Source organism: Mobula birostris, chromosome 28, assembly GCF_030028105.1.
Source record: "Mobula birostris isolate sMobBir1 chromosome 28, sMobBir1.hap1, whole genome shotgun sequence".
In the NCBI taxonomy this organism is placed as follows: domain Eukaryota; kingdom Metazoa; phylum Chordata; class Chondrichthyes; order Myliobatiformes; family Myliobatidae; genus Mobula; species Mobula birostris.
In genome coordinates, this window is record NC_092397.1 from 34,532,968 (window position 1) to 34,554,662 (window position 21,695).

Consider the following 21,695-nt stretch of genomic DNA (forward strand, 5'->3'; position numbering starts at 1 on the left):
CGGATCCAGAACTGGCTTGCCCACAGAAGGCAAAGAGTGATTGTAAACGGGTCATATTCTGCATGGAGGTCGGTGACCAGTGGTGTGCCTCAGGGATCTGTTCTGGGACCCTTAATTTTTGTGATTTTTATAAATGACCTGGATGAGGAAGTGGAGGGATGGGTTAGTAAGTTTGCTGATGACACAAAGGTTGGGGGTGTTGTGAATAGTGTGGAGGGCTGTCAGAGGTTACAGCGGAACATTGATAGGATGCAAAACTGGGCTGAGAAGTGGCAGATGGAGTTCAACCCAGATAAGTGTGAAGTGGTTCATTTTGGTAGGTCAAATATGATGACAGCATATAGTATTAATGGTAAGACCAAGGCAGTGTAGAGGACCAGAGGGATCTTGGGGTCAGAGTCCATAGGACGTTCAAAGCAGCTGCGCAGGTTGACTATGTGGTAAGGAAGGCATACGCTTCATTGGCCTTCATCAATCGTGGAATTGAACTTAGGAGCCGAGAGGTAATGTTGCAGCTCGATAGGACCTTGGTCAGACCCACTTGGAGAACTGTGCTCAGTTCTGGTCACCTCACTACAGGAAGGATGTGGAAACCACAGAAAGGTGCAGAGGAGAATTACAAGGATGTTACCTGGATTGGGGAGCATGCCTTATGAGAATAGGTAGAATGAACTCGGCCTTTTCTCCTTGGAGCGACAGAGGATGAGAAGTGACCTGATAGAGGTGTATAAGATGATGAGAGCATTGACTCTGTGGATAGTCAGAGGATTTTTCCCAGGGCTGAAATGGCTGCCACAAGAGGGCACAGGTTTAAGGTGCTTGGGAGTAGGTACAGAGGAGATGTCAGGTTAAGTTGTTTTTTTCTCTTTATTTTAAATGCAGAGAGTGGTGAGTGTATGGAATAGGCTGCCAGCAATGGTGGTGGAGGCTGATACGATAGGGTCTTTTAAGAGACGTTTGGATAGATACACGGAGCTTAGAAAGACAGAGGGCTATGGGTAACCCTAGTAATTTCAAAGGTAGCTACATGTTTGGCACAACTTTGTGGGCCGAAGGGCCTGCATTGTGCTGTAGGTTTTCTATGTTTCCTTTCTCCCCAGAGGGAGGTTACAATCTGGAACACAGTCTGAAGGGGTGATGCAGGCTGGTATTTAAGGAGCATCTGGATGAGCATTTGAATCACCAAGGCAGGGTAGAAGACAGACCAAGTTCTGAGTTAGTGGAGACAGATTCTCGATGGTCAGTATGGACATGCAGAAATCACTGACAGTGAAAGTGCAATGGGAACCTGAAACACAGAACTTCAGGATGGTCATACCTAAAACATTCAGTACCCAGTATGATGGGATTGTTGTTGTACAAAGGAATTAATGGTCAAATACTGAACCAACCCCCTCAAAAGGCTACCAAAATGCTGTCATTCCCTATGCACCAGTAACAATAGTTTTATATGGGAATTTGGTGAAGTACTCTGGGTGATATTAGGAGAGATGGCTGATAGCTTGGTCACGGTGGGAGGGTGCAAATGTCTTCTCAGAGGATAAGGGGTTCAGTGGAACAAGCTCACAGTTGAGAATGAAGGTGACAAACCCCACTGCAGTGGAGGACTGCTGAGGTCAGTGTTGTACTGGATAGAAACAGACCCTCTGGCCCATCACATTTATGCTCCCCATCATGCACAGCTGTACTAATCCCACTTTCCTGCATTAGTTTCATATCCCTCTGGGCCTTGCTCACTGAAGCCCCTGTGCATGTGCCTCTAATATTGTTACACAGTTCCCTGTACGTGGCATCACAGGTAGACAGGGTTGTGTGTTCTGCTTGCCTCGACAGTCAAAGAACTGCCTCTCATTAGAGTAGGACAAAACTGTTTAAAGACGGATTCAAAGGGGATCTGAGGGGTAAATATTTCACACAGAGAATAACTGGCATCCGGAATTAACTCCCAAAATAGAGTCACTGGTTTATACAGAAATGAAACAGTCCCTTCGGTACAACTCATCCACGCCGACCAAGATGTCGACCTGAACTCGGCCCATCTGCCTGCATTAGCCCGTATCCCTCTCAACCTTTCCCATCCATGTGACTGTGCAAATATGTTTTAAATATTGTACCTGAGGCAGAGAGCCGGTGCAGTGAGGCGCTGACAGACACTCACTGTTCCGCGGGCAGGAAGAGGAGAGGCCGAAACCCCAACAAGTGGAGACCGGCTCCACCACCCCGGACTTACCGCCCACCACGGCCCGTTCCCCAGGAAACGACGTCGCTAAAGGTGGGGCTTTGTGACGTCAGCGCGTCACGGGGTAACAATCACAACGTGTCACGTGACAGTGACACGGCAGGCGGGGCAGAGGGAGCTGTCAATCAGCAGAGCGGCTGAAAAACTTGCGACCATTGTAAACAGAATGGGGAGAGCGGGAGATTTCCAGGGACGTGACCCACTCCCCCATTCCCTGGAATTGAGTGTGTTATACACAGTAATATTCATATTGTAATTTAGCTCTTCGATCTTATAAATATGTCATGTTTGTATTTTCTATATTTTTGTGTGGATAATCTTTTTATAATTTTGGATGAAATATGTTGGAACTGGATCATGATAAAAGAGCATCACGGAAAAATATTGTCAAAGCCAAAATTTTATCCAAAGTAAGTTGTTATCACACTGCGCATATGTCACCATATTGTTCAAAGTTCAAATTCAAATGTATTCTCACAGACAACCCCGAGAATCTTGTTCTGCAGATATTCTTGGCAAATCTATAGAACAGTAACTGTGAACTGTAAATATGAGGAACTATAAACTGTAAACAAATTGTGTAAATGCAGAGAAATAAATAGCAATAAATTACAAGCATGAAATAACGATATAACAGTGGTGACATGAGTGTTTTGCTCAGGACACTGATGGTTGAGGGGTAGTAACTGTTCTTGAACCTGGTGGGGCGAGTCCTGAGATACCTGTACCTTCTACCTGATGGTAACAGTGAGAAAATATCGTTGCCTGGGTGGTGAGGATCTTTGCTGATGGACACTGCTTTCCTACGGCAATGTTTCATGCAGATGTGCTCAGCGGTTGTGAGGGTTTTACCTGTGATATACTGGGCCGAATCCACTACTCTTTGCAGGATTTCCCACTCAAAGGCATTGGTGTTCCTGTATCAGGCCGTAATGCAGCCAGTCAGCACACCTTCCACCACACATTTATATAAGTTTGCCAAGGTTTTCAATGACATGCTGAACGTCCGCAGAGTCCTGAGGAAGTAGAGCGCTGTTGTGGTTTCTTCACAATTATATTTATGCGATGGGTCCAGGACAGATCCTCTGAGTGAGTGACACACGTGCATTTAAAGTTACTGACCCTCTCCACCTCTGATCGTCCTTTGATTACTAGCTCATGGACCTTTGGTTTCTCCCTCCTAAAGTCTACAATCTGTCCCTTGGTCTTACTGACATTGAGTGAGGGGTCGTTGTTATTACACCACTCAGCAAAGTTTTCAATCTCTCTCCTGTTTGCTGATTCATCACCACCTTTGATTGTCGTGTAATCAGCAAACTTGTATATGGTGTTGCAGCTGTATTCAGCCACACAGTCATAGGTGTAAAGTGAGTAGAGCTGGGGGCTAAGCACACTTCCTTGTGGTGCTCCTGTGCTGATAGAGATTGTGGAGAAGCTGTTTTTGCTAATATGAACTGACTTGGATCTGCACCTGAGGAAATCCAGGATCCAATTGCACAAGGGGGTATTGAGGCCCAGGTCTGGGAGTTTACTGATCAGTTTTGAGGGGATGATGGTGTTAAATGCTGAGCAGTAATCAATAAAGGGCATCCAGATGTTTGCATCTTTGCTGTCCAGATGTTCCAGAGTTGTGTGAAGAGACAACGAGACAGCATCTGCTGTTGCTTCAGTAGGTGAATTGGAGAGGATCCAAGTCACCATTCAGACAAGAGCTGATATGCTTCAACACCAGCCTCTCAAAACACTTCATCACTGTGGATGTAAGTGCCACTGGGCAATAGTCATTTAAACAGGTTACCACGCTCCTGTTGGCCACCGATATGATTGAAACTTCCTTGAAGTAGATGGGTTTCACACACTGCCAGATCGAGAGGTTGAAGGTATCTGTGAATACACCAGCCAGCTGGTCAGCACAGGTCTTCAGTACTCGGCCAGGTACTCCATCCAGACCGGATGCTTTCCTTGGATTCACTCTCTTGAAGGCAGCCTGCACGTCATCTTCAGATACTGAGACCAAATGACCATCGGGAGACATGGGGGTGCGCGATGGTTCCTCCCTCTTCTGGTGGACAAAGTGAGTACAGAAGGCATTGAGCTCATCTGTCCCCTTTGTCACTATTTACCTTTGCAGGACATTCTGGCATTCAAACTCTGCTGCCGCTGTCAAGCATCTCTCTTTTATTCCAGTCTAGTCCGGAATCTCCACTTTGCCAAAGAGATGGTTTCTGGAGATCATACCTGCACCTCTTGTAGCATTCCTGATCTCCAGACTTGAATGCCTCTGACCTGGCACTCAGCAGGTTCCTGATCTCATTGCTCATCCAGGCCTACTGATTTGGGAAAAGCCTGAATGATTTTGTGGGGACACACGACTCCACAGCTGTTTTAGTAAAGTCTGTAGTGACCCCGGTGTCGTCCTTCAGGTCCTGAGATGAGTTCATGAACATGGCTCAGCCTGCTGACTCAAGGCAATCCTGTAACCGTTCCTCTGCCTCCCAACACCACCCCTCGGTTATCTTGATCTCTGAAGCCTTGTTCCTTAGGCTCTGTCTGTGTGCAGGTAGGAGGAGTACAGTCAAATGATCCAACTTAACGAAATGTGGTCTTAGGAGCAAACGATAGACATTCCTTATCGTAGTGTAGCAGTGGTCCCCTGTGTTGGGACATCTGGTGCAACAGGTTACTACTTTCAGATTAATTTTCTTTCAGGCATTTACAGGGAAATGAAGACAGTGGAATTTAGGAAAACTATAAACAGCAAAGACTGAACAGACAGCCAATGTGCAAAAGAAGACAAATAATGCAAATACTAAAACATAAATATTACTGTGTCCTGACGAAGGGTCTGGGCCTGAAACATCGACTGCTCCTCTTCCTAGAGATGCTGCCTGGCCTGCTGCATTCACCAGCAACTTTGATGTGTATTACTGTGCAATTCAGTTGTGGAGTACTTGAAAGTGAGTGTGCAGGATATGCAATTAGTTCAGTGAAGATACCTACACCATTTCAAGAGCATGACTGCTGTAGAGTAACAACTCTTCCTGAACTTGGTGGTGTGGGACCTAAGGCTCCTGTACGTCCTTCCCGATGGCAGCAGTGGAAGAGAGCATGAGGTGGCTGAAGGATGTTGTTGATGATGGATGCAGCTTTCTTGTAGAAGTGCTGCTTGTAAATGTACTGAATGATGGGGAGGGCTTCGCCTGTGATGTACTGGGATGCATCCACCAGTTAGAAACATGGAAAACCTACAGCACAATACAGGCCCTTCGGCCCACGATGCCGTGCCAAACCTCTACCTATTTTAGAAATTACCTGGCATTACCCAGAGCCCTTTGTTTTTCTAAGCTCCAAGTACCTATCCAGGAGTCTGTGAAAATACTCTATTGTATCTGCCTCCACTACCTTTGCCGGTAGCCTATTCCACACACTCACCACGCTCTGGTAAAAAAAATTACACCTGACATCTCCACAAATTTCTTGTAGACATTTTCCTTTCCATTCCTGATCATTGTGTTTCCATATCAGGCCATGATGAAACCAGTCAGGTTACTCTCCACTCTGCATCTATATCTGTCAAAGTTTCAGATGTCACGCTGATTACACGCAGGCAGAGTCACTGCCCTGCCTGCTTTATAGTGACACTTACTGCTAGTCCCAGGACAGACCCTCTGAAATGATAATGCTCAGAAATTTAATGTTACTGACTGTCTCCACCTCCAGTCCCCTGCTGATGACTGATCCGTGGACGTCCGGTTTCCTGCCCCTGTGGTCAGTGATCTGCTGATATTGAGTGAGAGGTTGTCGTTGTGGCACCATTCAACCAGATCACACATCTCCCTCCTGAGGGCAAATTTGTCACCACCTTTGATTCACCCAACAACAGTGGTGTCATCTGCAAACTTAAATATGTCATCGGGGTTGTACTTAGCCACACAATCACAGGTATAAAGTGAGTAGAGTCGTGGGCCAAGCACAACCTTGTGGTGCACCAGTGCTGACGGTGATTGCGGAGGAGATGTTGTTGACTTTGAATGCAAAGTCTTCATCGTGAAGGGAAATAGAAATTACAACTGAGAAAGAAGATTACATTAAAATCAGCAAAATATAAGAATGAAAATTAGTTACTTTTCTCACAGAAATGTGAAAATAGGGGCCCGCTTGTCCATGCTGACATTTGTCAGTCCGCAAGGAGTATTGTGAGCAATGCTGGGCCCTTTATCCAAGGAATGATGTGCTTGCATCAGAGAGGGTCCAGAGCAGGTTGACGAGAATGACCCCGGGAATGAAAAGGTTAACATATTAGGTGCATTTGATGGCTCTGGGCCTGTACTTGCTGAAGTTCATAAGAATGAGAAGAGAGTGACATTATAACCACTTGAGTGAACGTGGAGTGGATGTTTCCTGTAGTGGGTTCGTCCAGCACCAGATGGCACACACTCAGAGTAGAAGGATGTCTCTTCAGAAAAGAGATAAGAAGACATTTCTTTAGCCAGAGGGTCAGGTACAAGTTCACACTCTCCCTCCCCTACAATATCCCAGTTGTCAGACCTGTGTCCAATCACGTCACCTGTATCTACCCCTTTGTAGACTCCTCACCGCTCTTCACAACTCAGTTCCCATCAGTGTTTGTGATCAGCAAGTTCAGAAATCACGGTCAGCTCTCATTTTCCCCAACTCCCTGTGATGGAGCGGCTTATCAAACGTGTCCTGGACATCTTGGTTCAGTGCATTCCTGGGACTCGTTGTCCACAGTTGGTGTTACAGCTTCAAACACTCAAATGTATTTGTTAAACATAGAATCTCTTTCACCAGAGTCTGTTAACTTTGGCTGATGGTTTTGTAAGTTGGCAATAATTTCCTGCTTTGCTACAGCCCCAAATGTTCTCCTAGTACAAGTGGTGAACTGGCAGGTCTGGAGTTTCCTGTTTTCTGCTTTTGCTTCAGACTGCAGAATCTGCAGTTTCTATTGTAATTTTTTACTTCTCTTCTATTTACCTATTTTTCTCCAATTTGGAGCAAAGGAGTTACTCAAAGTGCTCTTCCCTCCAGACACAGACTGGTTTGGAACCCCGTCGTTGTTTCCATCTCCTATCGTGTCTGGATTTTAGTCTCTGATACTCCAGCACTTGGGTCCTGACCGTCCTCACCCAGGTCTGCCGTCACCGACGAAGTTTATTGATACGGTTCATATGGGCCTCAGTCAGGCCATTTGGCAAATTGGATCCAGAATTAGCTTTGCAATAGGAGACAGAGTGATGGCAGAGAGTAGTTTTGTGATCAGATGCTGGTGACAAGTGTTGTTCCACATGGATCTGTTCTGTGACCTTTGCTGTTTGTGATATAACTGAGTGATTTGGGAGTGGATGTAGGAATCGTGAGCAGTAAGTTCACACTGACTGTGAGATGATGGGGTTATTGCTGGTGTGGATGGTCATCTTTGGCTAAAGTGTGACATTGATGTGTTGATGAAATGAGCTGAGACCAAAACAAATAGATCAGTTGGTGTGAGAATTGGGATTTCCCATCAAACAACCCCAAAACTCCCACGGGGGAGATCAGAGGGATAATGTGTGTGAACACAACAGTGTAATGAAGAGAAAGCGACAGCCCTTTCCTCTTCCAGGTTAGTGGCTCTTAAAAGAGCATTTTGTTGTGTTTGCTGCCGAGGCCAGGCTGAGGCTCGCTTCTGGCGATGCCGCGAGCCAACTGAATATCTTTGGGCACAAGGGTGACTCGCTTGGTGTGGATGGTGCAAAGAGCCCGACCAGGTAAGCCTCGTTAATCTCCTACAGGCCTTTGATGGTCGAGCTCTGGAAGCATAGATCGGTTTTGAAGTCCTGCCTGATCTTCTGCACCAGATGCTGGAAGGGAAGTTTGCGGATGAGCAGCTCGGTAGATTTCTGGTAGCATTGGTTCCCCGTCAGAGTCACAGTGATGGGCCGATAGCTCCCCAAGAATACCCACACAGACACCCAGGGATATTCAGTGTTCCTTTACATTTATCAATTATTTACAGAGTCACAGTGATGGGCCGATAGTGCCCCAAGAATACGTACACAGACACCCAAGAATATTCGGTGCTCCTTTACATTTATCAATTATTTTACTGATATGGTGCTTCCATGTCGGCTTATAATCCAGCCACATGCCATAAAATCTTACCACTGACACTTATTCAAGAGTTTGACCATATAATTTCAAATCAATTGCTATTGAGGAAGATATGGATCAATAAAGAGGTCTATTGATCATCTTTGTGAAACACAAAATGTATTTTAGCTACTGAAAGCTTTAAACCCTGTCTATATTCCCACTGTTTGACCTTATTAATCACTAATCACATTCTATATACAATTGGATTGGATTTTATACCTCTGATCCATAAATCTGCATCATCTGCAAAAGGTCATTTCCCCACCCCAGTACCTATCTCAGAAAAAATATCACTAATCATAATATTAAACAATAAAGGGCTACAAATACTGTCTTATAGGGTCCCATTCTCCACCATATAGAATCCCAAATATACCTTACGTATCCTTAACTGCCTGGAGCATACAAATAAAAAACTCAGAAAAAAATATGTAGCCTTCTTCTCACTCCACATTTCTATAATTTAATCCTTTCATAACATATCATATGTTTTTTCAATACAAAAATACTGCAATTACAACTTCTTTATTTACAAGTGCTTTCCCAATATCATCTTCCAAACATAAAACTGAATCCAATGTCATTGTACAGTTCCAAAATCCACGCTGATAAAATGCTCCATCACCTCTCTTTTCCAAAATATAATTCAACAACTCTATTACCATATGTTCTGTAAGTTTACCGAAATGAGATGGGATGTTAATGATATTGGTCTATAATTAGAAGGATCCTGTGGGGATTTCCAGGTTTCGGAACAGGTACTATCATTTTCTATAAGGAGGAAATATGGTCCAAACTCCAAATATGATTCCAATTTGTTAATATTATCTCAAGAGTTGTAAGCTATATGCTTAAACATACACTAACATATATCATCCTTTCCTACAGCCATCTGACTTGCACTGTTAATAGCTTTCTTACATTCACACAAATAAACTCTACATAACTAACACTATCATTGTTACAGCTGGCTTTCAACACATCAGTGTATTCACTTAAATCCTCATCTTGACATCATTTAGGCTCTTCATTTAAATTATCTTGATTGTGACATGCAGCAAATGACCAAGCCAGTAACTCAACCTTCTCTATTTCAGTAGAGGGCGTACATTCAGATTGGAGGATTGTGACTAGTGGTGTCCCACAAGGATCTGTTCTGGGACCTCTACTTTTCCTGATTTTTATTGACGACCTGGATGTGGGGATAGAAGGGTGGGTTGGCAAGTTTGCAGATGACACAAATGTTGGTGGTGTAGTAGATAGTGTAGAGGATTGTCAAAGTTTGCAGAGAGACATTGGTAGGATGCAGAAGTGGGCTGAGAAGTGGCAGATGGAGTTCAACCCAGAGAAGTCTGAGGTGGTACACTTTGGAAGGACAAACTCCAAGGCAGAGTACAAAGTAAATGCCAGCATGCTTGGTAGCATGGAAGAGCAGAGGGATCTGGGGGTACGTGTCCACAGATTCCCTGAAAGTTGCCTCACAGGTGGATAGGGTAGTTAAGAAAGCATATGGGGTGTTAACTTTCATAAGTCCAGGGATAGAGTTTAAGAGTCACGATGTAATGATGCAGCTCTATATAACACTGGTTAGGCCACACTTGGAGTACTGTGTCCAGTTCTGGTTGCCTCACTATAGGAAGGATGTGGAAGCATTGGAAAGGGTACAGAGGAGATTTACCAGGATGCTGCCTGGTTTAGAGAGTATGCATTATGATCAGAGATTAAGGGAGCTAGGGCTTTACTCTTTGGAGAGAAGGAGGATGAGAGGAGACATGATAGAGGTGTACAAGATAATCAGAGGAATAGATTGAGTGGATAGCCAGCGCCTCTTCCCCAGGGCACCACTGCTCAATACAAGAGGACATGGCTTTAAGGTAAGGGGTGGGAAGTTCAAGGGGGATATTAGAGGAAGGTTTTTTACTCAGAGAGTGGTTGGTGCGTGGAATGCACTGCCTGAGTCAGTGGTGGAGGCAGATACACTAGTGAAGTTTAAGGGACTACTAGACAGGTATATGGAGGAATTTAAGGTGGGGGCTTATATGGGAGGCAGGGTTTGAAGGTCGGCACAACATTGTGGGCCGAAGGGCCCGTACTGTGCTGTACTGTTCTATGTTCTTACAATCACCTTCTTTAATCAATACTGGAATGTTATTAACCCGATGAACTCCACCCCGATTTTCTGAATCATTCCCCAAACACCTCCAAGTTTAGTATCCTGTCCAATACTATCACAAGATGACCTCCAGTAAACCTCTTTCACAACCTTCACCACTTTCCTCACCACAGCTTGTACCCTTTCATACTTAATAAGGTCACTCAGAGAATGATAATTCTCAACTCTCCCAAACACCTTATTTCTCTCCCTAATTCCCTCTGCACACTCCCCCATCCACCAAGGTGCAGTCTTCCTCCTATTAATGTCATTTTTAACAGGCATCACTTCCACCGCAGTTTGATGAATAATGTGACATCACCATTCATTGCAGAAACCCATATCATCCTCAACATTCTCCCAGTTTGCTTCATCAAAATTCCACTTCCTAAAAACAGTCTCCTGCCCCCTATATAACTCCAAACCTAAGCTTATAAATATAGGAAAGTAATCACTCCCCATTGTCTCCTCACTCATAACATCTCATTCAGTCACTCCAGCCAGAATGTTTGCAACTGGAGTTAAATTTACAGCAGTTTTCAGATGATTAGAAACATTACATTTCATACCCCTCCCATCATTAAATCACACAAGATTGGAAATACCTAAACATTCTTCTACAATCAAACAGTTCCATGAATGACCCCACAGTGAACTGTGCACAAAAATCCCCACACCATACAACCCTTAGCGATCTAGAGTGACATATGCTTTCCAACAAATCAATCAAAAGCTCTCCACAAGAGTTTTACCACTTTAGTACCCCTACCTGTTGAATCAAATGCCTCTGCTACAAACACCTCATACACTTCATTCACATCCACAACTCTGTGTCCTGCCCCTTCCCATATTAAACGTGCAACACCACCCCCTCTATCACCTAACCTATCATGCCATACTGCAATATAATGTCCTGTAAAGGAAATGCGGTAACAGCCCATTTTCATATTGGGCCAATTTGATGAATCAAAAATAAACTTCCTAATGTCTTGACCATCGAATTTCTCTCATTCCACTGCAATATTCTTAATCCCATTCTGTACCTGCACAAAGAGACTGAAATACAGATACCCCATCCATCAGAGCTTCTTTTACAGTTTCCCACATAACACCAGTTATACCTAGATACCTTGCAGCAGCTTTCACAATCATTTTAATTTTCTCAGTATGTCTGGATGACTGAACAGCACAATTCACCACATCTTTTATAAACATCACAAACTTCATTTCATTGACTAGTAAAGTATCTTTATTAATGGACCTGTGATGTGACACATAGCCGCTGACTTCATATTCTATCTGACTGGTTATACTTGATCAACATTTGGTTTAACTGTGTTGCAAGGCCTCTGTTTAAGACACACCTAACTGTACTTTAACCTGTTCAACCAGCTGCTTTCTTAAGTACTGTACTTCACATCCTTGTAACATGGTGTGAGCTGAATTATCTGCAGCTTAATGTGAAAAAGACAAAGGAGCTGGTGGTAGACCTGAGGAGAGCTAAGGTACCGGTGACCCCTGTTTCCATCCAGGGGGTCAGTGTGGACATGGTGGAGGATTACAAATACCTAGGGATACGAATTGACAATAAACTGGACTGGTCAAAGAACACTGAGGCTGTCTACAAGAAGGGACAGAGCCATCTCTATTTCCTGAGAAGACTGAAGTCATTTAACATCTGCCAGACGATGCTGAGGATGTTCTACAAGTCTGTGGTGGCCAGTGCTATCATGTTTGCTGTTGTGTGCTGGGGCAGCAGGCTGAGTGTAGCAGACACCAACAGAATCAACAAACTCATTTGTAACACCAGTGATGTTGTGGGGATGGAACTGGACTCTCTCACGGTGGTGTCTGAAAGGAGGATGCTGCCTAAGTTGCATGCCATCTTGGACAATGTCTCCCATCCACTACATAATGTACTGGGTGGGCACAGGAGTACATTCAGCCAGAGACTCATTCCACTGAGATGCAACACTGAGCATCATAGGAAGTCATTCCTGCCTGTGGCCATCAAACTTTACAACTCCTCCCATGGAGGGTCAGACACCCTGAGCCAATAGGCTGGTCCTGGACTTATTTCATAACTTACTGGCATAATTTACATATTACTATTAAACTATTTATGGTTCTATTACTATTATTTATGGTGCAACTGTAATGAAAACCAATTTCCCTCGGGATCAATTAAGTATGACTATGACTAGACTGCACTATGTTCTCCTCTACAATTACACCAGTCAAACTTTACACCTTCACAATCTTCATATTAAGTTTCCCACAACACTAACTACACCTTAGTTTCCCAGGAGGTACTGCCACAACATGCCCAAATCTCTGACATTGTGACATCTAAGCGGAGGTGGAATATGCGCTCGTGCATTATAACTAACATACCCCAGACTAACTTTACTTGAAAGCTTCACCTCATCAAAATATATCAATGCAGTTAAACTGTCCATGTTTTCTCCATTTCAAACTACTTGTAATCTCTGCAACACACACAAAAAATGCTGGTGAACGCAGCAGGCCAGGCAGCATCTATAGGAAGGGGTACAGTCAACGTTTCGGGCGAGTCCTGACGAAGGGTCTCGGTCCGAAACGTCGACTGCAACTCTTTCTATAGACGCTGCCTGACCTGCTGCGTTCACCAGCACTTTTGTGTGTGTGTTGCTTGAATTTGCAGTATCTGCAGATATCCTCGTGTTTGCACTTGTAATCTATTTACATTCTTAATCTCTTTATCGAAATCTCCACCAGAACACCTGTCCTAACACCCCGATACCTGTATTTTCATTAGGCAACACAGATACCATCCTTTTTTAACCAAATAAAGTCTTCAAATGTAATGCCTTCTCACAGTTTCTTATCTTAACGATTAGCACATCACCTCCCCTAAAGGTGTGAGCACAATCTATATTCCCTAAAATAGTTATCAAATTTAGTTAATTTCAAATGAGAAAACGTGCAGATGCTGGAAATCCAAGCTACACAAATGAAATGCCGGAGGAACTGAGGACTGATGAATGGTCTCGGTCTGAAATGTCGATTGAACTCTTTTCTATAGATGCTGTTGAATTCCTCCAGCATTTTGTGTATTGCTGCAGTTAATTTAATGGGATTGGTAAAATAAATCTGTTTCGGGTAAAATTTAAACAGTACCTCGAAGTCTTCTTTCCTTTTTTTAGTATCCTCTCAAATCTCTTGAAATGATTGCAATATTGTTTTCCTTTTTCCGTTTTGCATATCTAGATCCAACTTCATTCCAACCTCTTACCGCACTCACCCGGACTCTTTATTTCCGGATCCTTTTCCAGACACTCTTCGCCCCCCACCCCCAACCTGAACTTACTTTATTTCCCATCATCCCCGCACATTCACAGCCAGCGCCACCAACGCTACTGAGCCAATCAGCAACTCGCACCGTTTTCAGGTACTTTGCTGTCAATCAGGTCTAGGGGCGGAGCAACGAAACGAATGCTCACGTGTTGTAATGACGTCACAAACTCAATCCCACCTTCTCCCCGCCCCCAAATTCATTTTCTGAATGTCTGTTCAGAGGGTCCAGAGTTGCGGGAGGGGCAGGGTGGCTTTAAACCCGGCGTTACACATTCCATGGCATCGTTCTCTCCAAAGTGTTTCAGCTGTTCCTTTGCCTGTCTTCTCCACACGGTCAACCAGACAAACTGAGAGAGTCGGCACGAGTGCTGGGAAAGTGCGGGAGTTCATATCTCACGGCAGCAGTCTCTGTATAATGTTTCGGAGTGACGGATTCGGTCATTGAGTGTAACGTCAAACGGCCTTGAGATACAGACGTCGTGAGGGAAAAGTGAAAACAAAATGATGAATGTCTCTTGTTCTCGGGAAACACTCCATTTTTGGGCTATTTGCACACTAGATTGTCCCATATTATAATCCCGTCTTCATTTGAAGCAGGAAAACGGTCTCCTCGTTGGCGAAATTAACCTTGGTCTCCCGCGTGACAAGCGGGGATACTAACCATTGAACTAGCGAGGAATAAACAAGAGTATGGAACCTATCACACGGATGTCAGTGTGTAGGAGAACTCAGAGAGTCACTCTGATGTTTGTTTGCTGAGTGTAGAGCTGGTGCATTTTACCCATCCGCTCCTCACTTTGTGACTGGACGGGTCTCAGGATTCATTAGCGATTCAGTCACTTACTGTGTTTAAAGACTGGGCAAAGGAGGGGATCCCATTAACGTCTAACTGCGTGTTGTTTGAACGGATATTTATAATCAGGATTTGTTTCCCTTTTACTGATACGTGAAGCAGGAAACCATTTGTAGCCCTTCGAACCTCTCGGGTCGATTCTCCCTTCAGTCGGATCCCAGGTGCTGTGTTTCTCCGGTCTGTCGGAACGTCGCGACATCCACTGGTCTGAATAGGAACTGCAACAGAGTGGGGAACGATCCTTCAGAAAACAGCTCAGACACTGATAATCGAGTAACAGAATCTGATAGCACCAGAGACCATTCAGTAACCGAATCTGGTTTGCATCATGGGGAGATGGTGATATAGTGTTGAGCATAGCTGCTTCCCAAGCAGTTGACACGGTTTCCATTCCCGGCCATTGCAGGTTGTACACTTTCAGGCTAAAAAAAAGCCCTCGCCAAGCGCCATGAACGCAGAACTCTAATTCCTGAGCAATTTGTTCTGAGTGAATTTCACTCTAATGGATCTGATGAATTCCTCATGTACGATGGTGGTGGTCCCTCATGTAGGATGATCGAGGACCCCAAACTGAATGAGAAATACAGCATTAGACCCGGGAATTCCATTAGTTCCACGGACTCCGCTGTAGGAAACACACACTTTCTGGTCAAATCGAACATACATTTTCCTGACCAAAGACATGACCTGCCCCAGATATTCTCTCGTTCCCTCTTTCATCCGGCAGAAAGTACAAAAGCTTGAAAGCACGCGTCACAGTCTCAGGGATAGTTTTAGTCCCACTGTTGTGTCTATTGAATGGTTTCCCATAAGGTAGGATGGACGTTTGACCTCACAATCCACCTCGGTACGAAGCTGCACCTTATTATTTACCTGCGCCGTGCTTTCTCTGTCGCTGTTACACTTTATTCTGCATTTTGTTATTGCTTCACCTTGTTCTCTCCCAATACAGTGTGTAATCGTTTGATCTCTCTGAACAGTGAGAATGAGAAGCTTTTAACTGTATTTCGGTACCGTATGTGACTGAAACTCGTAGAACAGATTCAATTCCCCCTGAGCCCGTTGCGGCAGCAGTAGCGAGCGCCGGCCTCCGGACAGCGCAGAGTTTCCCAGCTGGTAATGAAACACAGCAGAAAAACAAGAGCTGAGATCACAGAGGGGGAGCAGTGAGAGAGGGTTTCACTAACTCCCGTCGAAGGGAAGATTCAAACTCCTTCAGAGTACGCAGCCCCATTAACATCAATGGATCTGGCGTTGAGAGGGTGAAAGTTCCCCGGCATACACATCAGCGAGGATCTCACGAAGTCTGTAAATACCGGCTGCGTGGTGAAAAAGGCACAGCAGCGTCTCTTTCACCCCAGACGGTTGAAGAAATTTGGTATGGGTCCCCAAATCCTAAGGACTTTCTACAGGCACAGAATTGAGAGCACCGTGACTGGCTGCATCACTGCCTGGTATGGGAACTGTACTTCCCTCAATCGCAGGACTCTGCAGAGAGTGGTGCGGACAGCCCAGCGCATCTGTAGATGTGAACCTCCCTCTATTCAGGACATTTACAGAGACAGGTTTGTAAAAATGGTCCGAAGGATTGTTGAGGATCCGAGTGACCCGAATCTCAAACTGTTTCTGCTGCTACCATCCGGGAAACAGTACCGCAGCATAAAAGCCAGGACCAACAGGCTCCGGGACGGCTTCTTCCACCAGGCCATCAGACTGATTAATTCAAGCTGATAGAATCGTATTTCTGTCATATTGACTGTAATAAATATAGTAATATCTATTACATATTTACTATAAATTGCACATTGCACATTTAAACGGAGACGTAACGTAAATATTTTTACTCCTCATGTATGTGAAGGACGTAATTACTAAAGTCAATTCAATCCAATCCAATTCCATGGAAGAGATTTCGTCGTGCACTAGTCGAATCACAAACGAGAAAATGTGCAGCAGATGCTGGAAATCCAAGCAACACACACAAAAGGCTGGAGGAACTCAGTAGGCTAGGCTGCTTCATGACCTTGAAGAAGGGTTTCGGCCTGAAACACCGACTGTGTACTTTATTCCATAGATGCTGCTGAACATTTTCTCGGTTACAAGAGAGAGAAAAAAATACCGGAACACTAGCGTCCCTGGGTGGGCTCGAACCACCAACCTTTCGGTTAACAGCCGAACGCGCTCACCGATTGCGCCACAGAGACAAGAATTAAACAAGTACGAATAAATGAAGAATTTCAATTGAAATGCGGTTTCCTCTCTAGATGTATGATGTGACACATTGGTGTTTCAAAACATGAGGATTAATATCTGCTGCCGCCAACAGAGAATATAGCAGAGGATGGTTTCGATCCATCGACCTCTGGGTTATGGGCCCAGCACGCTTCCGCTGCGCCACTCTGCTACAGGGATTATTAAGAATTGTAGAACTGTGAATGTTGCGCGATGTTTTGTGTGAATGTATGTATGTGTTTATGCCTGTGTCTGTAAATGTCTCGGTCTGGTTCTCTGTCTGTATATGCCTGTGTCTGTACATGTCATGGTCTGGGTCCGTGCCAGTATATGTCTGGGTCCGTTCCGTCTCTTTCTCGTATACAAACTCAAACGTACTTCATTTCTTTTGTTCATTCCCTGTTTTTCCTCTTTCTCTTTTTCTCCACCTTTCTTTCTTGTTTCCCCACTTTCTGGCCCACCCGGTTATTATCTCCGTGCCTTTTGTGTTCTATCCCGTCTTGCACCTCGTTCCCGATATTTCACCCGCGAAATGTGTTTTACTTCACTTAATTGTCTAGACAGACAATTCATCCCACTGGTAAGCTCATTTTTAATAAATAGGACGTTTTCAGACGAGGTGCCATTAACTTCCTAATCCTGTCCTGATGATTGAATGAATGTCGGAGTTGCTTCAGTGTTGAACCCGCAGTTCACCTTGTGAGCGGAACTCGCGACGTTGATGTACTGCAAGCACTCACCTCAAACGCAGCAACTCCTCCACCGGGATTACCTGTTGGTGTCATGTTCAGACCATCACGGCCGGACCAGTGAGTGACAGATGGGGAGATGTGGAGTATCGCTGATGCTTCGCACCTCCCTGCCATGCGGGGCGGGTTTTCCATTTCACCACCACAGCTTTGTAACTGAAACAGTAAGGGTCGGGTTTTAACTCTCCACGTGGGACGGTGTGAAGACAGGCAGGCAGTTGCTTATCCCCTGGCCTGCTGAGTTACTCCAGCATTTTGTGTGTGTTGCTCGGAATTTCAACATCTGGGATTTCCCACCGATTTTTTTTAATTCACAGTCACCAACCTGGAGATGCCGGGGGTTGAGTTCCTTGCCTGTCCATCGCCTCCCCTGGTGCTCCTCCTCCGTTTCCTTTCTTCCATGGCCTTCTGTCCTCTCCTATCAGACTCCCTCTTTTCCAGTCCTGTATCTCTTCCGTAAAACAACTTCCCAACTGTTTGCTCCGCCCAGCCCCTCCCGGTTTCAGCACTCACTTGGCTTCATCCTTTCCTTTCCCTACATTTTAATTCTACCACTCATCTTTTTATCGCTCCAGTCCTGCTGAAGGATATCGGCCTGAAACGTCGACTGTTCTCTTTTCCATAGATGCTGCCTGTTCCTCCAGCATTTTGTGTGTGTTGATCCGTGTCTTCTATCTCACTTGGCAAACCGCTGAATCTGCTTCCTCATAACATCTCCCCAAATCTTTGATTAGATTAGATTATGAGGATACTCCGTCCTCGTTTATTGTCATTTAGTAATGCCTGCATTAAGAAATGATGCAATGTTCCTCCAGTATGATATCACAGAAATACAAGACAGACCAAGACCAAAACTGACAAAAAGACGCATAATTATAACATACATGTATAGTTACAACAGTGCAAAGCAATACCGTAATTTGATACAGAGCAGGCCATGGGCACTGTTAAAAAAAATGTCTCAGAGTCCCGATAGCCCCATCATCTCACGCAGATGGTAGAAGGATGAAAATCTCTACCTGCCATGAACCTCCAGCGCCGCAAGCTTGCCGATGCAGCATCCTGGAAGCATTCGATTACAGCCGATTCTGAGTCCGTCCAAAAACTTCGAGCCTCCGACACCGAGCACCGGGCACCATCTCTGCCGAGAGCTTCGACCCTGGCCCCAGCCGCCAAGCAACAGGCAACGCTGAGGATTTGGGGCCTTCCCCTCTGGAGATTCTGGATCGCACAGTCGAGCGGCAGCGAAACAGACATGTCAGAAGTTTCACCAGATGTTCCTCTGTGTTTCTCACGTCCGCCTCCATCAAATCAGGATTGTGCACGGCACCTTACTTGACAGATTACAGATATTCATTCCGGAGTGGCCACTGCGTGCTGCGTCGTGCAGCCATCTTCTCTGCTTTTTAAGTAGATATTCTGAGAAATGTTCTTATGTTGTAAAAATAAAATTCGGATTGATTAATTCAATAAAAGCTATTAACACGTACCAATACCAGCCACAGAAAATGTAATTAAAGTACTTTTTTTTGATTTACGAAACTGACCCTTTCCCTCCCAGAGGCAGACTCTTGATATGAGTTGTTTCTCTGGTCTGGGAATGAGTTCCCAAATATTAAATTGAAATTATATCTGCTGGTGAATCTCACACCCACACAAACAACACACACAGAGACAAACATACACACACAGACACACACCAGAGGCGCGCGCGCGCGCACACACACACACACACACACACACACACACGCACATTTACGCTGGAAAACTGAAAGTCTAAATGTGACAAAACAGAGGGATATAAAATAAAACAGGTCTGGAAATACCTCAGAGGACCTGTCTAAATATTCGTTGCATGCGGACATCAATAAATACGCGACGGTCATAACCTCCTGGCAGCGTGTTATGCCTTTGAAGAGACGGTGCTGCGGAAGACAACAACGTAAGAAGCAGTGGAATTTTTTTTAGGTAGTTGAGCTGTCACTGAAGCAGCGTTATAGGAGTTAGTTGACAAACTCAGCTCACGAAATTAAATGAAAGAAGTGAGAAGGGAATCTATGCCAAAAGCCAAGTGAGAGCGCAGTGCGGATGGTGAGGGACGAGGGAGCAGCAGCGAGGGAAGGATGAAGGGGAAAATATAACTTCCTCAGTGTTATCATTTCAGATTCTCTCTCCTGGGCCCGGCACATACCTCCTGTTACAAAGAAGGCACGGCAGTGCTCTACATGTCATCTAAACACTTGACAGACTTCAACAGATGTGTGGTGGAGATTATATTGACTGGTGGCAAGAGGACCTGACATGGAACCGCCAGTGTCCTTGTACGGAAAAGCCCAGAAAGCGTAATGGATAGAGTCCAGTCCAGCACAGTTATGCCCCTCCCCACCGCTGAGCGCATCTACACGGAATAGAGGGCCGCGGCCATGCAGGTCATACTCTCTTCACACAGCTCCATCAGGAAGGAGGTAACACATCAACAGGTCCATCAACCCGCAACCATCAGACTCCTGAAGAAGAATGGATAGCTTCATTTACCCAGCACTGAACTGTACCAACAACCCATATACTCAGTTTCAAGTCTGTTCATGTTCTCGACATTTATTGATTATTTATTTATTATTAATATTTCGTTTGTTCTTTATTGTATTTGCATAGTTTATAGTCTTTTGCACATTGCTCGTTTGCTGTCTTTCTTGAGTGCGGTCTTTCATTGATTCTATTGTGTTTCATTGTATTTACAGTGGATGCTCATGTGGTTACGAGTATATACTTCGGTAATAAATTTCGTTTAATCTTTCAACTTTGTACCTTAGGGAGATGAATCCATTTGGTGAGATGCGGATGCTGTTTCACACTGTTGGGCAGGAGGTGAAAAGATTGGCGTAGACCCACAGCTTTATTCTCTGGAACAGGATTGTAGCAGAGGACTGCACCGAACGGAATGCATTATCTACGGAAATGGAAGACAGGAATCTGTGGCATTCATTGCTGAGGAAGCCAAGTAATTTGTACATTAAAAACGGACGGCTCTGGTGGTAAAGTTACTGGGTCTATTTAAAGCGGACGGAGGTAAGTTCTTAAATATTAAGAGTGTCACACATTATGGAAAGACGGCAGGAGAATAGGGTTGGGAGGGATAATAAATCAGCCACGATCGAATGGAGGAGCAGACTCCATGGGCCCAGTCACATAACACTGCTCCTGTGTCTGATGCTGTTATTGACTGATAGCATTGATTCTGAGATACTGTATTCATGCGGATCATTGTGTCCAATTGTACAAAGAAGATTTAAACAAATTTATCAACTGCAGTAATGAAACTGAATTAACATTACTTCGAGGTAAGCTGTGCACTGAACCTCTGCACTATACCAGAAACTGACAGTTACAGATTGAACCCCCACGCTCTCAGTTTGTGCCAGAGACTGATGGATACAGAATGAAGCCCACACTCTCACACTGTACCAGAGACTGACAGGTACAGAATGAACCCCACACTCTCACACTGTACCAGAGACTGACAGGTACAGAATGAACCCCACACACTCACACTGTACCAGAGACTGACAGGTACAGAATGAATCCCACACACTCACACTGTACCAGAGACTGACAGGTACAGAATGAACCCCACACTCTAACACTGTACCAGACAGTGAGAGGTACAGAGTGAAGCCCATACTCTCACATTGTACCAGAGACTGACAGGTACAGAATGAACCCCACACTCCCACACTATACCAGAGACTGACGGGTTCAAAATGAACTCCACACTCTCACAATGTACCAGAGACTGACTGATACAGAATGAATCCCACACTCTCACACTGTACCAGAGACTGACAGGTACAGAATGAACCCTCAGTCTCATTTGCACCAGAGACTGACAGGTACAGAATGAACCCCCAGTCTCACCTACACCAGAGATTGACAGGTACGAAATGAAACCCACACTCTCACACTGTACAGAGACTAATGTGT

General features: G+C 44.8%; 1 protein-coding gene, 1 long non-coding RNA gene and 2 other non-coding genes across 4 annotated transcripts in view; 1 reads left to right on the forward strand and 3 right to left on the reverse strand.

Moving 5' to 3' along the window:
• Window positions 1-2,194, reverse strand: part of LOC140189007 (uncharacterized) — a 50,138-nt gene extending 47,944 nt beyond the window's left edge. The window contains exon 1 of the long non-coding RNA XR_011883429.1: window positions 2,115-2,194. This is a non-coding gene — a long non-coding RNA (uncharacterized lncRNA). The remainder of the gene's footprint in view (window positions 1-2,114) is intronic.
• LOC140189004 (uncharacterized) overlaps window positions 1-21,695 on the forward strand; it is a 580,675-nt gene that overhangs the window by 28,895 nt on the left and 530,085 nt on the right. The gene's annotated exons all lie outside the window — the stretch shown is intronic.
• Window positions 16,864-16,937, reverse strand: trnan-guu (transfer RNA asparagine (anticodon GUU)). The gene has a single exon. It is a non-coding gene; the product is annotated as a tRNA-Asn (tRNA).
• trnam-cau (transfer RNA methionine (anticodon CAU)) lies at window positions 17,066-17,137 on the reverse strand. Its single transcript has one exon. It is a non-coding gene; the product is annotated as a tRNA-Met (tRNA).